The following is a 17,336-nucleotide window of genomic DNA, read 5'->3' on the forward strand; positions in this document are numbered from 1 at the left end:
GATAGAAATTTGAGTTTCCACGGAAGCTTCTATAAGGGCGATAGCCTCTGTTGTCTTGGTAAAATTGGGACCGAAATGAGGAGCGGCTGGCAGATTGTCCCCTTCTGTCAGCCCTTCCAAAAAGTGATCGAGTGCCGAAGACTCTACGCATATTTGATTGTGCCCTACTAAAGGCATTGAAAGTGGAGACATACTTCCCAAGTGTCTTAACGAAGTTATCTCCGAATAGGAGGCCTTTGGTGTTGGATATATCTTCACTGGCCGAGAGGTCAGCCAGTTTCGGGTTCATTCTAAGGAGAACAGCCTTTCTTCGTTCGGAGATTAGGTTAGCGTTAGCATTGCCAATGAGGCAAATAGCACGTTGTGACCATCCTCGAAGTACTTCAAGGTCTACAGGTGAGTCATTAGCTTTAGCTTCTTCAGTGATATCCAAGATTTTAGAGAGTGGACCCATTACATCCAGAAGCTTATCTTGTGCTTGTTTTAGGCACCTTTCGATTCCTTTTCTGGGATCCCTTCCAGATTTGAACAGAAAGGTGATTAGGTCAGGATCAAGGTTAGGAGTGTTACAAATCTTGTCCTCGGAGGAGGGGCGAGGGCATTCATTCCTTAAAAGATTGCGAGTATTAATATCAAGGGGTTTTCTAACCCACTGTGATAGGTATTTGGCAACATGATCCATAGGCCACCATTCAGTGCTACGGGGGTGGCGGATTGTAGTGGGATTAAACATTTCCCTACCAAATGGGTCTTTGACTGAGGTGGAAGTAGAGGGAGTTTGTAGATCTTCATCAATATCCTCAAATGAATCTTGAGGGTCAAAAATAAATTCGTCAGAATTATCATAGTCTGTTGATTGAGTTTCGCAATAATCATCAAATTCATTTGTCCCGTAGAGGGTACCGCCTTCTATTGTGCCGCTAAGGACACCTCTTCTCCCTGCCTCAAGTAATCGAGGTCTGTCTATTGTGTCGCAAGGGGCACCAATCAATTTTGTGGCGCAAGGGCCACCATTCTCGTTTGTATTGTTGGTTTCAATACAATCATTTTTCTTTTGGAGTTTTTTTCCCTTTTTTTGCGCTGCAGAAGTTGAAGGAGATTCCCCATCTGAGAGCGAGAAGTAATTCTCTTCTGTGGGTGAAACTCTCTTCCTTTTTGCGAGAGCAGCGTCAACAGCTTCCTTGATAGAGGATCTAAATTCCTCTCTAAGGAGGTCTTTAATGTTTTCAAGTAAAGGTTCCTTAGGGGGAACATTTGAAACATTGATGCTGTCATCCATAATAATAATACTGGCAGAATGGGTGTTAAATAAACCTTTCAAGGGTTAATTAAATAGGGAAATATCCTTTGTTGAGGATTTAATAAAAGGTATTTTTACGAGGGTGAATTTACTTATCTCAAAGAAAGTATTCTGCCGATTCTGCTGGGGCCAGTAGGTGGCGATCTTTGTTTAATTTGGTTTCATCTATTAAAGTTGCGTTTGCGTTTTCGAAATAACTCAGATTGCAGCCTCGTCCACTCCGTCTCCGTTACGCTCCTAAAAGGAAGGTAACCATGGAGAACAGGAGCGTCACTAACGATACTGGGTCGCGCATAGAGGCGCGAGCATGTCTCTCATTTGTTTACGCATCTCTAGCGCGTGAGGCTCTTCAACGTGGGATCTCTGTCATCGCGTCTCCGCGTCTCCCAGCTAGTTGCTAGGGGACGCGTGAGGCTTCGTGGAAACAAAGGACATTGCGTATGGGTAGAGCTCTCCTCGCATCTCTACGTTACTAAGAGACGCGGGAAGTCAAAAAAATATATATATCGGCGATTCTGTTTCTTGTTCAAAACCTCTATTTTCCCCTTTTTTTTTTTTTTTTTAAAACAAGGAGTGCGTGTTAAATCATTAGGGTTTTGTTAAATTTCAGACAAGCATTTTTTTATTTGCAGAGAAGCAGTCTGATACTTACCATGAAATACCATGTACCATGAAATATTAACATATTACCAGGGACTACAATTTTAAATCGATTAAGAAAAGAAGACAGAGGTGAAGAAGGCTAATCCCGACCATAAATTGGACTGGGAAATTTTAGAATGAACATGTTTAAAACGACATTAATACCTAGTCTTTAGATAACTGAAGAAATAAGTTAACTAGATAAACAATACTAGCAGGTATTATATAATTATTCAACTAATATTCAAGTAAAGTACATTAAGACATCTATAATTAAGTCAAGATGGCATGCTAGAGAAGTTGTACTTATCTGTGTCAGAGCAGCGAACAAAAGAGGAAGATAGGAGCCTGTTCATCCTGGTTGTCATGTGTTAACGTTCTATTTTATTGTGATGTAGTAATATTCTTTAAAGGGCTGCATGTTGGGCAGCAAATAAAAGTATTTGCATAATGTTAGCCTCCGGTCTTGTAGTTGGGATCTGTAATACGAAGTAAAAATTGTTTAGAATCTCCCTTTAATAATAAATGATGGTAGAAAAGCAAGTCCTCTGTATCCAGTAACGATCTTATAAGTCTTACAAAAGAGGCCCAGAAGTATAATTTCATGTCGGGAAAATTGAGACCGCCGGATTCGATTTGATTTTTTAACATCTTTAGCAATCTTCTAGCCTTCTTATATCCCCAAATAAAGTTGCAAAAGATGCTATCTAATTGTTTTAAAAAAAGCCTATTCTGTGCCAGAGGAATTGATCTACATAAATATAAGTATTTAGGTATAATTTTCATTTTTATCAGATTTTTTCTGCCAATTAAATTTAGTGGAAGTCGGTGCCATTTTTTTAAGTTCTAGATAGTTGTTTTCTTTAGATTATTATAATTAATATTATTTAGTTCTTTAATGTTTGAGGTGATTTTTACTCCAAGATAGGTCGCAGTCTTACAAATTTCAGGCGTTGGTTGAGGGGGAACAAAATTAGCTATTATTTGAGTTTTATGAGCATTTAGTTTGTAGCCAGATACATTGCCAAATTTAATTGCTTCCAAGTTGATAGCTCTTAAAGAGTCAGTTGCTTCGGTCGAATAAATAGCGATGTCATCCGCATATGCAGTAATTTTTAAACTTTGCCTACTGGTTTTAAAGGGTATTATTCCTGGCTGATTATCCAAAGCTTTTAAAAACGGTTCCAGTGAGAGGGCAAATAATAAAGGTGATAGGGGACACCCTTGACGTGTACCCCTCCTGATTGAAAAATAATTTGACGTGAGACCGCCATAGCTAGTATATGCAGATGGGTTATCATAGAGTGCCCGAATCCCATTTAAAAAACTTCCACCAAACCCCATAGATTCCATTATGTGCCATAGATAGTCCCACCCCACCCGGTCGAATGCTTTTTCAGCATCAAGCATTATCATAGCAAGGGGAGTAGACTCTACCTCTGCTATGTCAAAGGCTGTTATTGCCGTGTTTACATGGGCTGATGTGTCTCTCCCCGTTACAAACCCGTGTTGTTGCGTGCTTACAATTTTAGGCATTAGTGGTGCAAGTCTTCTCGCTAAGCATTTTGCAAAAATCTTTGCGTCAGCGTTAATCAAGGAGATAGGTCTATAAGAACCCATCTCCTCTTTAGGCTTACCTTTTTTGTGAAAAAAAATGATTTTCGCTTTGTTCCAGGAGTGGGGAGCGGACCCTGTTCTGCCAACATATATGATTACTTCTAGAAGTAAGGGTGTTAACTCGTCCAAGCAGGATCTATATAATTCCAAAGGAATGGTGTCTTCCCCTGCGGCTTTTCCTAATGGCAGTGATTTTATAGCTTCTTTTAGTTCTTCGCTAGTTATTTCTAAAGCCAGATCTTCTGCTTCATAGATTGTTATTTTATTCGTTGGATTTTCTTTTAAATAATTATCAATTATATTATCATTAGGCGTATTCTCCGGTGTATACAAGATTTCATAATATTTGGCGAATTGTTGTATTATATCATCTGTTTGGTTATATCTCTTAATATCGACCCCCAAAATTTGTGAAATCGTAGACTTTGCTCTATCCTCTGCTACTTTAAATGCTAAAATTTTCCCAATTTTATCACCACCCTCGTATTGTGTAAATTTATATTTGTGAATCTGTGCACTCCTTTTTTTTAATAGAATTTCTTTTGTCTTACATTTTAACTGACTAAGGTTTGCGCTAATAACCAGAGTAGATAGATTATCTCTTAAAGCCTCTACAAGTTTTGTCTCCTCAGCGGCAATATCAGAAGTCAGGGTTAAATTGTGTTTGGGTCTTTCTTGGTTCTGTTTTAAGACAAAAGTTTGTGTAAACCCTCTAATACTGGCTTTACATGTATCCCATACTGTTAGACATGAGGCAGTGTTTCTATTAAAGATCAAAAATTCTGTAATATGTTGTTTCAGTTGTGAGATGAAAGTTGCGTTTGACATTAGATTCCTGGGAAATGTGAAAGCTCTAGGAGGATTGCGATTCTGAGAGGTGGTAAATTCAATCATAATGGGGTTGTGATCAGATGTTATACGTGGGTATATGACCATTGTTGTGGATCTCATCAGCGAATCTGATATGAAAGCCATGTCTAAACGTGAACATAACTTGTGAGGAGCAGAGTAATATGTATAGCCTGGAGTGTTTGGATATAGCTTGCTCCAAACATCTCTAGCATTATGTAACTTACATAGGTCTAAGATAGATGTTCTAGTTTTGAGCATTTGCTTATAATTACCTAGGCGTGTTGTATCAGTCTGACAATTCATAATGCAATTAAAATCACCCATAATTATAACTTCTCCTTCCCAGTCTAATAAAGCTATATTCAGTTGTTCAAATACTCTAGGATCTTCTTCGTTAGGCCCATATACAACACATGCTACGAGTTTCACATTGTTAAAACAGAGTTGAGTGATTGCCCACCTCCCCCATTTATCAGCTTGTGTCTTAATTATTTCTGCCTTGAATCTTTTGTCTTTCAAAATAGCCACCCCTCTTTTAGGAGAAGCAACTGCTGAGTTAATAATCATCTCGAAGCCCAGTTGATTCAGCAGTTTCTTATCTATGTCTATGAGGTGAGTTTCTGACAAAAATACTAAGTGGGGATTATATAAACTTAGTTCTTCAGCAACTAGGTGCCTCTTACGCTTATTGTTTAACCCTGAAACATTCCATGCCAAACATCTAATATTCTGCATCTTTAGTATGATGAGTGATGCCTATTATCAACATAATTTGTATTTTCCCAGAAAGAAAAAAATAGAAGTATTTAACAAACATAAATCTCTCCTCAAGTCTTTCTACCAGGTTGAAAATATTTTTTCCCCCTTTTCCCCCAATCCTCCCTCCACCTGCCCACCCCCCACTCTCCCTCCCCAAACTGCGAAGGCCTTCCCTCCCCTCCCCCCCCTTACCTACTACTGCCGTTGAAAGGCAGCACTTGCGGCTAAGAACCAAGGGCCCCTCCCCCCTCCACCCTTTGTGTGTTTGTGTCTGCTAATAGGATTAATTCATTTTGTATAGAAAGGATTTCAGATCATCTCCATTTACTTTAGTCTTTTTCTCCTATTGCTGTTAGCTAGATATGACTATTACATCTGAATTTCCATCATACAGGGATAAGTATAAGCCCCCTCTCTTTCATTTTCGCTCTTTAGCTTTTTACTCTTATTGACATTTGTTAAGAATGCCTGTGCTTCCCGTACTTCACTAAAGAAGTTAGTATGCCCTTTGATGATGACTTTAAGTCGGGCAGGTTCTTGCAAGTATGCTAGGCCGCCCAATTTATTGATTGGATCAATTAATTTGCGCATTTCCCATCTCTTATCCATCGTAGCTTTGCTAAGATCTGAGCGGGCAAAAATAGTAAAGTTATCAATAGTTATAGGAGTGTTGGGTTTAGCTTTTTGCCACACCGCTTGTCGTAGCAAAAAGTTGCCAAAATGAATCAGGAACGGACGTGGGAATTTGCTATTCTGGCGTTTTTTACCAAGTGGAAGTCGATGTGCTCTTTGCACTTGGGAGTCCCAGTCCCAGTCAGTGAGGTCCGGAAATGCACGGGGCATCAGTCTCACCAAAAAGGCCCTAGGGTCGGACCCCTCTGCCCCTTCCGGGATTCCATAAAGTTTGAGGTTGGATCTTCTTAGCCGATTTTCCAGGTCCTCTACCTTCCCCTGGAGTTGAGTTAGTTCTGTATCATGGCGCTCCACAGTAGCATCGACCTGTTGAGTTCTTTCTTCCACCAATACTGTACGTTGTTGGAGCTCTATTATCTCCTGTGTAACCCCCTTTAATATGGAGGCTATATCGGTTATTGAGGTTTGCAGTCTTATATTGTCGCTTTTTAACTGCTGATAGTGTGCCTCCGATTCTACCCTCTGGTTTACCAGAAGCTTTAAAATAGTGTCTAATTGGGGATGGTCAACATTACCCAGCTTGATCTCTTCCGTTGGTTTTGTATTCGTATTTTCAGCGTGGGGGTTATTTAACTCAGAGTCCATATCTGCTGATGTTAGTGGATCAGACGAGGAGGCATTTAATAGGAGATCTTTTTCCCCTGTAGCCTGTTCATTAGTGATAAGGTTGGAGATTTGCGTCATCGAATAAGACTCTGTTCCTGGAATTTGCTGTATCTCATTGTCCTTGTCTGTAGGGCTGCCTCCAGAGAGCCTTAGAGTCATATTCTTGACTAAGCCTTTAGCCTCAATCCACTTTCTTAACGGGCTTTTATCGACAACCGATTTTCTTGTATTTAAGAGGATTGCTCCTGTAGCCAGGTTGGACAAAGCTCTGCCTCTCTTTTTGTGAATTGTCTTGGCTTTACCTCTGCGTTTTCGCGGAGGTAACTTACTCAAAGTCTTATCCGTAGATTTATCCAGTTCCTCCTCTGTGTCATAATCACAGTCCTCAGAAGAGAGGTGTACCTCATTGGGTTCCAAAGTTTGTTCTAAGCCGTGATTGTCCACGGGTCCCATGGCGAGGCTCTTAGTTTCTTCCCATGCACTTTTGCTGTTGTCTATTGAAGTTTCCGTCCTTGAAAAAATAGCTGCAGTTTTGAGAACACAGTCTGAGTTAGCGGTGTTTAGTGGTTGGGATCTCTCATTTACCACCCTATTCGCCGCCTCTACCCCTGTTGTTGTCTCAGGGCTTTCCAATTCTATTATCTCCTGAGTCTTACTGCCTTCAATCAGGGTAGGAGTATGAGCTAATTGAACAGGACCATCACCATGGTTATTAACTGATGTTCCATCTTCCCCTGAGGCTGACCCGACTTTAGCACTTTCATTAATGTCTGCGCTCTTTAGCGTCGTTTTTTTTGGAACTGTCCCACAATTTAGCAAAGGAGGGCGCAGGATCGTCTTACCTGCCACTTTCCTGTCGTTCCCCTTTAAAGCAGTAATCTTATTGGGGTTGTCCGCCCCTTCTTGGACTGATGCTGTCAGCATTGCCGTTTCTGCTTCTGCTTCTGCATTCACTGCCAGTTTCTCAGCTCCCCCCGGTGCCTTGGTTGCTGATGTCTCTGTGACCGATGGGGCTGGGGCTGGGGCCGGGACTGACATTGAGACTGCCACCGACGGTGCAGAAACGGGTATAGCGGACGCCACCGCCGCTGCAGCTGTAGCTGATGTCTTGGTATTTCGCGTAGTACGCGAAGGGTGTTTAGGTGACATGCCTTCCAAAGTTACTGTAGCAAGCCGTGATTTGGCCAGACCTGACACGTTGATCCCAGAGCGAGCGAGCCGTCCCTCAAGCCAGACCTTCACCGCTCGCCAGATCCTAGTCGAGCGCCACAGCATCAGTTAGATATCCGTGAAAATCCGTTACACAGAGCCAGATAGTTACCACGGGTGAGTGGATTTAATAAAGCTTTTCAGCTACGATGCTCAGTCGATGCTCAGTCGGGTTAAGATTGATGCTTATGCCTTCGCGTGTTTCCTTCACCACTTGGTCTCGCTGAGTAAAGTTTATTAGGATCGCTGTATGTCCTCCATTTCTATGCGTTTAGGAGGTTGTAGCAGTCTGTTAGCACCGCCGATACCGCTGAGTGGTGGGAGAGAGCTCCTGGTCCGGCGCAAGCAGAGTCCTCACTCCGCCATCTTGGACTCCGCCCCCAATTGTCTGAAGAAGTTTCATCTGCCTCAGGTGAAGTCTCAGCCTTCAATATCGAGTGGTTTTCCTGTGAGTGGTAAAGAGAGCACAACATGTAGATGGCTACTGGTATGGATCAGTCCTCTGATGTGTGTGGATTATTCAACCTCTCCATGTCCTTTCCATGGGCTTTTCATGTCAGGGAGCTCAAGTTGGTCACAGCCCTCTCTCCTCATTATTATTATGTCCATTATGTAGATGTAGTATGCAGAAGCAGGGGCTGATGCCAGGGCGATCGATCCACATTTGAGTACTCTAATACGTGGAAGCACTGATCATGAGTTGGGCTCTCTGAAGTTGGAGGCTGCAATCCTTGATCGTATCCTAAATATTAACATTGCACCAAATTCTGTAAGTGGTCCACCCGGCAACCAGGGGCTGGACTTAAGTCCTGCTTGGGAAGATCCTATGAATTCCAACTTTGCTCAAGATCTCTCTCCAGTTTTAAAAAACATGACTTCCAAAGGTAAATCTTCATTGGGTCCCACAGTGAGGTGCACGCCAAGGGGCCAATTGTGTGTGAGGACTTCAATTTGCCAGATTTAGGTCTCTTTAATGATAAGAATCAGTTGAGGGAAGCAGGTTTGAAATCATCTCCAGCTTTTGGATGGTGTAATTTGGGTCTGGCTTTGTAATGTTTGCCCAGCTAGCCATCTCTACCTGCATTGTACAGCAGTACACCACCTCTCAGGGCTTCTTTAGGCTGCTACTCTCAATGAATTCAATGAATGTTGAATCATTTATGTCCCCAAGGCACAATGGATTGTGCAGCTGTTTATCCTAGAAGGGGACTGTTGGGGAGGTGCGTTATCTGAAATTATGCTATGTATTGAGAACGTTTTATCTTCTATTCTATCTTTGTTACAAAGATTGGTGTCTAATTCTGATCATGTGTTGGATGTGTTGACCCCTATTCTTTTCGGGGTTCAACACCTTACCACTTCAGGTTTATGTCAAAGTTAGGGGTAAAAGGTAAAAGAGTTGAAATCGCTAAACACTCAAGTCAATAGTATAGATAATGATGGATTTAAAGATGTTGGTATCCAAGTGGGTAAGCCCTGCACGTCACGGGACCCTTCTTTTAAGGTAGCTGTTAGACCTGGCATCTTTGGCGTGGTTTCCCCTGTCTTTTTGCCTCTACCTCCTGTATTTTTGATGCTGTGCTGGATTTCGTTTTTGCTGGTTTAGATGCTTTGGGCACCATGCCACTTCTGATCAGTGCCAAAGTGCAAGTGCTCCCTGTGTAAATTGCTATTGTAATTAGTTATCCATGATTGTCATATTTGTATCCCCAAGAAGTCCCTAGTAAAGTGCACTGAGTGTGCCAGAGCTGGTGATACAAATGCTACTAGTGGGTCTGAAGCACTGATTATGCCACCCACATGAGTAGCCTTAAATGGTGTCTCAGGTCTGCCACCGCAGTGCCTGTGTGCAGTCTGTGAACTGCCATGTCAACCTGGTCAGTGTCCCCACTAACCCAGCCTAACCCTTCCCTTTATGTACACATTGGTCACCCCTATGGAAGGCCCAAGCAACCCCCATGGGCAGGGCACAGTGTATGTGAAAGGTAGAGCATGTACTAGTGCAGGTGACATGTTCTGGGAGTGAATTGCAGCCATTTTCGTTTTTCACTATTGTAAGGCTATCTTGCCCATAGACTATCATGGGGAATGCTGGCTACAGTGTTTACCTGCATATCTTCCCATAGGAGCAAGAGAGGACATACAAGTCTGGTATACCTGAACACAGAATTTAATGACACATCTTTTAGGAAAGGTGGTTTTTAAATCCTGTGTTTGAGGAAAACACTTTTAGAAAGTGTCTGTTCCCTTGTCTGACCTTTCTGTGTGCCTTGGCCTGTTTATGAATTGACTGTCTGGTTTGTGAGTGGCAGGGTGCCTCCCAGAGGCTGAGTGGGTCATCCCTGGGCTGAATAGCACCATCTGCATCTAAAGTGGTGGTAGGGGTAGCACCTGGGCCTGAATAGGGCTGTGCCTGCCTTCCAAAATGCTGGTTCCCACCTCCTGCTGGGCGGCTGACGACCCTGCCCCTCGCTCTGAAAGGAAAGAAGAGGTCAGGCAAACAAAGTGCTCAAGGAACACCCATAACTGGTTCAGACCGGGCTCAGAGCCCTCCTGCACAAAGGGAACAAAGACTTTTAGGAGTATAAGTACAGGACCCCAGACTACGGACAATTAGATCATCCTGGAATCAAGAAGGAACCTCTGCCAAGGAGAAAGCTGGAAGACTAAAGAAGGAAGACTGTCCTGCTGTGTGCTTGTGGACTGAACTTCAGTAGCTTTGCTGCCAAGGAGAGGGGAAGGACTTTGCTTTGCGCTGTGTCCCCTTGCTTGAAGGAATCTCCAAGGGCCTGAGAAGAGCTGTCTCCCTGTTAAGAAGTCCCAGGAACAAAAGGACTTCACCCCCAGCTTCCCTGAACTTTACTGAGAGAGTTATGCCCTTCCCAGAGTGCTTGGGCCAGTTGTGGTGCCTCTGGAAGTTGTACCTGTGCTTGGGAAGCTGGAAACCAAGATACTAAAGACTTTCTGCAAAGTTTCACACATCGCTCGCTTGCGGAGCGCATCCCCGTGAGTGCGAGGAAATTCCCGCTGCCGCAAAGATCGAGATTGTCGCAGCACCCGATGCCGCTGCAAGAACCGACGCATCCTTCGCTTTCAGAAAGCATCACTCCAGTGAGGGAAAATTACCATCGCTGCGAACATCGTCGCAGAGCCTGTCGTCACTGGGTGAGATCGTTGCACCGCCTGCTTGTGGACCGCATCACGTCACTGCGAGAGTCATCACAGAGCCATCCCATTGAGGGGCCGCGAGAGGAGAAGATCGACGCTGCACCTTTCATCACCGCCGCACCTGAGATCATTGCCGTCCCGAAGATCGTTGCTTTGTACCTTTTGCAAGCCTTTTTCCACCGAAACCTGTGCACCTGAATCCACGCAAGGTATCACATCCCTCCCCATACAGACCGGAGTCATCGCAACATGCCCGCTGGGTCAAGCGGGGTTGTCGCATCGCCTCCCAGGATCTCAGGAGTGATGAATCGCTTGCTTTTCAACGCTGCAGCTTTCACTTGGAACTTTTGTAGCATCTAAAGGTACTATTGGCTAAAACGCAACCAAGGGAGTGAGCAGGGGTTATCTAAAGAGTTTACCCTGACTAGAAGCAAGGATCCCTATTTGGACAGTGGTACCTACCTCTGCCAACTAGAGACCCCCAGATCTAACATTAGCTATCATAAAAGTGAAAGTAGTACAGTTGGAGGATAAAGTGAATTCATTAAAATCTTTATTTCAGGAGTATCATCCATATGTACTGAGGCCCAGTTGATGGAAAACATTTTACCCATCTATCAAATTTTTAATAAAGGGGGAACACATCCGGTTGGTGGTCATTTCCCCTATGCTTGGTCTATTATTGATTCTTCTACAGTGCCCTCTAATAAGTGTCTCTACAGGGGGTGGGGGCCTCCACAGATAGTCTAAGAAAGAAAAACCCTAAGGAGAAGAGGACACAGATACGCCACATTATGAAATATAAGTCTACAAAACCAAGATTTGCAAGTATTCCTATTGAATCTGTATCTTCAGATTTTTCCTCAAATACTGAAATGCTGAATAATGACCCTTCATATCCAGGTTTGGTGCCCAGTTGATCAGATATTTCCATCTTACCTCTATCATCTACTGTATCAAAGGAGCAAGGTTCCATTATTTCCTGTCAGGAAAAGGGGTCAGTTCCTAGTAATGCAGAAATTATCTTTGATATCTATGATTGTATGGCTGAAGTTGATCAAGATGGTGGATGTGAAGAGAGTTTGGGATCAATGACTCTTTAAGAGCTGAAGTAAGTAGGACACATGAGTTCCCAAGTAGGAAGGTGGAATCCAGAGTTGCCATTGTTAGTTACCCTCCCCCAGGAAAAAGCCTGCATGTGAAGAAGTCAGACCCAGGCCTAACCATTTTTCAGTGTCACAAAATCCTCAGTGTGGGCACGAGACTAAGCCTGATAATTCAAAAGAAGGCTGAAGGGTCTCGAAATTGCTCCAATATCAAATACATTTGCTTTGTCATTTTGTTTGATCATGAATTGGGCCATTGATTAGACATTTCATCTTAGATACTCATTATTGGAAATTGAAGCCCTGAGCTTGGTATCAAGTAAAGACATAGATGTTTATATAAATGTTTCTGCTACTTTGCAGAACTCAAGAGTAATGCTGAACTATTATCGTAATGCTGATTTTAGAGAATTTGGATTATTTTTTTAAAAGAGAAATTGCTGTGTATTGTATAGAGCCTACCACAGAGTCTAATCTAGTCCAAAGTGGAATTATCAGGGTGAAGCGCTGGACCTAATAAGGAGGGGGTCTGCTAATTTGAGGGATATAATTATTTGTGTCGACAGAGATATGGGAAGGAGAGTTATAAATATTCCAGAGACGGAGGAATTAAGTGTTCTGGAACGAGAGAGGGGTGATGAGCTAGTAATTGGAGTTGGATAGCTGGCAAATTCGAATGGGACCAGAAAAATCGCAAAGCACCCGGTGCTGTGGAGGTAGCCCTTGGGGTAAACTAATTTCCTGGAATATAGAGGACCTTGGCAAATCTAATTTGAAACAGGATTTTGTAACTTGCCTCAAGCCATTGATTATATGTTTACAGGACAAATGAGCCTGTACAGACTTCACATATGAGAATTAATTTATTTTGTTTTTTCTTGTTTAGCAAAACCTTTGTAAAAGACCATGCCATCAGAGGAATTGCTATTTTACTTACAAATAATATCAATTGGAATCCAAAGGCATTTGTTTATCCTTCAAACCTTTGCCTTTGTTTAAAGTTTGCTATGTACAATTCGAGTAAGGGAATGTCCTCTTTTTTGCTAGTAAATTTATGTATTCGCCATGGTAATCCTCATGATATTATAGTTAACTTCATGTTTTCATTTGTCCACAACATTAGTCACCTGGAGGATTGCAATTTGTTTTAATCGTAAAGGACTGTAATGCTAAAGTGTCAGATTCAGCTTGAATGACCTTTTGTAATAACAGAATGGATAAGGTATGGTGTATTCTTGATGCGGTTCTACCAAAAAAAGTTAGATTAGATAGGCGGGCTTATGTTTCCTGGAACGTTTTATGCTGCATAAATTTGTGTTTCTGAAGGTCAGATTCTCGTAAGACGCCATTTCTTTGTATACTTTTCATTCCATATGTAGTCAACCTTTATTTGACTACAGTGTAGCGTCCCATCAAATGTTCTGTGTTTGTTCACAGTTGGAGATTTTGTAGACTGATTTAGGTGATGATCATAGTATTCTCTCTGTGTCGTTGACTTAGAATGTAAGATTTTTGATTCCTGGAACCTCAAGAAGGATAATGTTGCCTATAATAAATCTAGGGGGCGCACGTTTTGGTCACGTGACAACATACAACATAAAGGCTTTGGCCTAAAGCTTGGGTCCTCCTGATTTGTCATTATAAGACACCATTTCTCGGTTTGAAAGGCAGTTGATCCGCCTCCGAGCCTTTGGGAGTACAGATAGAGGCAAAAGACCCAACTCTCCCATTAAGATAATTTGGGCCGTTAAAAAGCTAAATCATAAAATAAATTCCCTCCTTAGTCAGCAATATAAATTCTCTTCAATTTTGAGACGGGGGAAATCAATTTCCTTAAGTTTAAAAGAACAAGATTGAAGGTTGCAGAAATCAGAAAGGAGGAAGACAGGAAGTGGATTCATATGAGGAAAGCTGCAACCTCATAAAATCTGCATACATATTGGGTCCTAATAATGCAATATTTTGACTCCAGTCCAGGCAATCCCGATATTGGATGATGTGTGGACCCAGTATATTGCTCAATTATATGCCTGTAATTGATTTAGCAGTGATCAGTTTGCTTTCAGTGTTGAAGCAGATTCTATGAATCTATATGGTCCACCTTCCTGTAAGAAGATTAAGGGAATTATCAAAGATGCAAGAACCTCGAGTGCTACCAGCCCTGACGAACTCCTGATAGAGCTTATTAAACATGAGCTCTCCTTGTGGTATTCTGTTATAATCTACTGCTGCATTTCCCCTTGCCTATGTTTCTCTTCTCTACTGCTCAGCCAGTTTGAGTGTTGGTGTGCCTGATGATGTTTAGAATGTTGGATGTATGATGAGGTCGTGGAATGTTGGGTGCGTGGTGAGCTGTGAAGTGTCAGTTGGTGTGCAGGCTGAGCAGGACAGAGGCTGCTCCTGGTGGGGCATCAAATGGACTTACCATCTTCCTGTGATTTACTGATGTGATTACCTTAACAATAAATCTACAATATTATCTACATTACATCTGGCTACAAAGGACTATCTTATTTACAATATATTCCTTTTAGTGTCCTTTGTTCCAGCACTACTAACTGTCTGGTGATATCCCATCGTCCTGGAAGAGAAGTGCCAGTTTCCCCTTATACACATAATCATTGGCAAATACAATAGGTTTTGTTAATGCCTGAGCTATTGGCTTGTCAATATGAATGTCTCTTAGCCATGTTGTCTAGCAGCACACCTTCTATTCAGCATGGCGGAAAGTTATTGAAAGCCCGGAATCACAGGGTGTTGAGCCGACGCTGAGTCTTTTCGCCCCCCATGTTGTGTTTATTATCCTGCCCCTCATAACACAAAAAAGTGTTATACCATGGCCTGAGCTGGCTGTATCAGAGCGCTTTTTTCAGTGACTTTCAGCCATGCTGAACAGCAGATGTGCTGCTAGATAACATGAATAAAAGACATTCATATTGACAAGGCCTATAGCTATGGCATTGCCGAGATCTATTGGCTTTGCCAGTGCTTGTTTTGGATTGACAGGGTCTTTTTGACAAATGTGGAAGTGATAGTGAGAAATAGTTAAGCTTTGAAGTGAAGTGAGTGTGGAGCTTAACAGCCAGAGCAAAACTAACTGGGGAACCATGTTTGAATCTTAGGGTCGGCTGAACAATTTGTGATTCTGGGCAACTCACATACTCTTCCCCTGCCTACGACAATGGCTGAGTCATTGTTTAATGTAACTGGTGAGCACTTAAAGCACTCCAATACCATCATCTGGTGTTAGCACTATGGCAGGATGGAGCACAGAACAAGTGCTCCAATACAATCGAATTGTGCAAATATTTATTTTTTAAACAAGTGCTGTTTATGGTTTTTAACCCCTTTTGTGCTGTGGACATGATGATTACATCCTCAGCCACTGTGCTCCTGTGCTGAGGATGTAACCATTATGTCCAGACACCTATCCACTGGAGTGGGAGGGGGTTTAGGAATACAGATGCAGGGGAAAAAGATTTTCTCCTAGTGTCTGTACAGAGTGGATTCCTGCTCCACGATCTTGGGTGGGGCCACGATCATGGAGCAGGAATCCACACCACTAGACACTATGGATTTTGTTTGCTAATATTTGGAGTAGCAACACCTTAGGCAAGGGTCTCCTGCCTTGGAGCATATTTGATCCATGTTTTCGGCCCCATGGGGGCTGATTCTGGTGTTTTTTCAGCCAATCTGGCTGTTGAGGGGGTGGAAACCCACAAGGCCCCATGGATTTATTCAAGATATATTTATGAGGGAGTGACCCCATGGGCAAGGGTCCCTGAGGGCAATATTTATTTCCTTGTTTTGCCCCCGCGTACCTAGAACAGCCTTTTTTCGATCAACCTAGCTGTTGAAACTCACTAGAAGCCAGGGACTTTATGTTATATGTTTACGGGGAGTAACCCCTTGGCAAAGGTTGATCCCCTTTTGGAGCTCAATATTTTGGGTGTTTATGCCCCCCTTAGGGACAGATCGGCCTTATATGTTTAGGTCATTCTGCCCCCAAGGGGCAAAGAAACCCCTGGACCACCTGGGATTCTTTTTATCTGATGCAAAATGTTTGGGGAGCGGCACTTTGGGCAAGGGTCACACGTTTTGGGATGATTGTTTTGGCTGTTTCTGCCCCCCTAGGGGGCAGAGCAGCCATATATTTTTAGGCCCATTTGCCCCCAAGGGGGTCAGGAGCCACAGGACCACCAGGATTTTAATTATATATAGCACATAATGTTTTGGGGAGCGGCCCTTTTGGCCAAGGGTTACTCCCTTTTTGGATGAATATTTTGGCTGTTTCTGCCCCAGTTCGGGGTAGATCGACCTTGTATGTTTTGAGCCAATTGCCCTCAAGGAGGACTGAAACCACTAGACCCCAGGGATTTTATTATATTTGGTGCATAATGTTTTGGGGAGAGGTCTCTTGGCTAAGGATTACTACCCTTTCTGAGTGAATGTTTTGCAGTTTTCTGCCCCCCGGGGTCAGATTAGCCATGTTTGTAGGCTCATTTTCCCCTCAAAAAGCCACTAGACCACCTGGGAAAGTATGTGTGTGAAATGTAGTTTGGGTGATAGGCTGTGTGTTTTGGTGTTTGGCTGGCAGTGTGTTGGCAGGCGCTTGGCTGGCGGTTTGTGTGGCTGGCATTCAGATGGTGATGGGCAGACTTCTTGGTGTTTGATAATGTTAACTGTTAGTTTTTGTCATTGTTTGTGATCGTAATATTTTATTTCTCTTTTTTAATCTAGTGCAAAGCTAATGTTTTCCTTGTGCTTGCTGTTTCAGCATTGGTAGATCTGCAGTTTGTGGAGTTACAAGTGTTTACTCCAAATGAGAATCAATGACCTGCATGAATGTGTTATTTGGAAATGCTGTAATAATAGCAGCCTATTTAGCTTCTGTTTGAATATTTGTGAACAATATGTATTGTTTTTCCTTGTGTGTAATATTCTTTTGTTTTTCTTTTCTAGTCGGACATCGTTGGTGCTTGCTGTGTCTGTGCAGAGTATGTGCTGGTGAGTCTAGCTGCTGTTGGCAAGTACATGGTATTGTTTTACAGTATATAGGTCTTTGTGTGCTTTGTACTGATTGACTTTACCTTGCATTTGCTATATGCCAGTAGTTTTAATTTTTGTTTTTACAAATCCACACTTTGTTTATTACTTATTTTACACAGTGTTGGGTATTGTTGACTTGTTTGTAAAGTAATTTTTCTGGGTAAGGATTATGGCTAGCCACAAGATGACCACTCTGCAGGTTGTTGGTATGCTTTTTGAGTCTTCATATGGCCATTATTATAAGACAAACTCTGCATCCTAGGTGGAGGAGAAAGTCCAGGATTCTAGCAGTGACTTTTCTGTCAGAGAGGAATCATCTGATGATGTACCTTTTT

Source organism: Lissotriton vulgaris, chromosome 2_1 (assembly GCF_964263255.1).
Source record: "Lissotriton vulgaris chromosome 2_1, aLisVul1.2, whole genome shotgun sequence".
Taxonomy (NCBI): Eukaryota; Metazoa; Chordata; class Amphibia; order Caudata; family Salamandridae; genus Lissotriton; species Lissotriton vulgaris.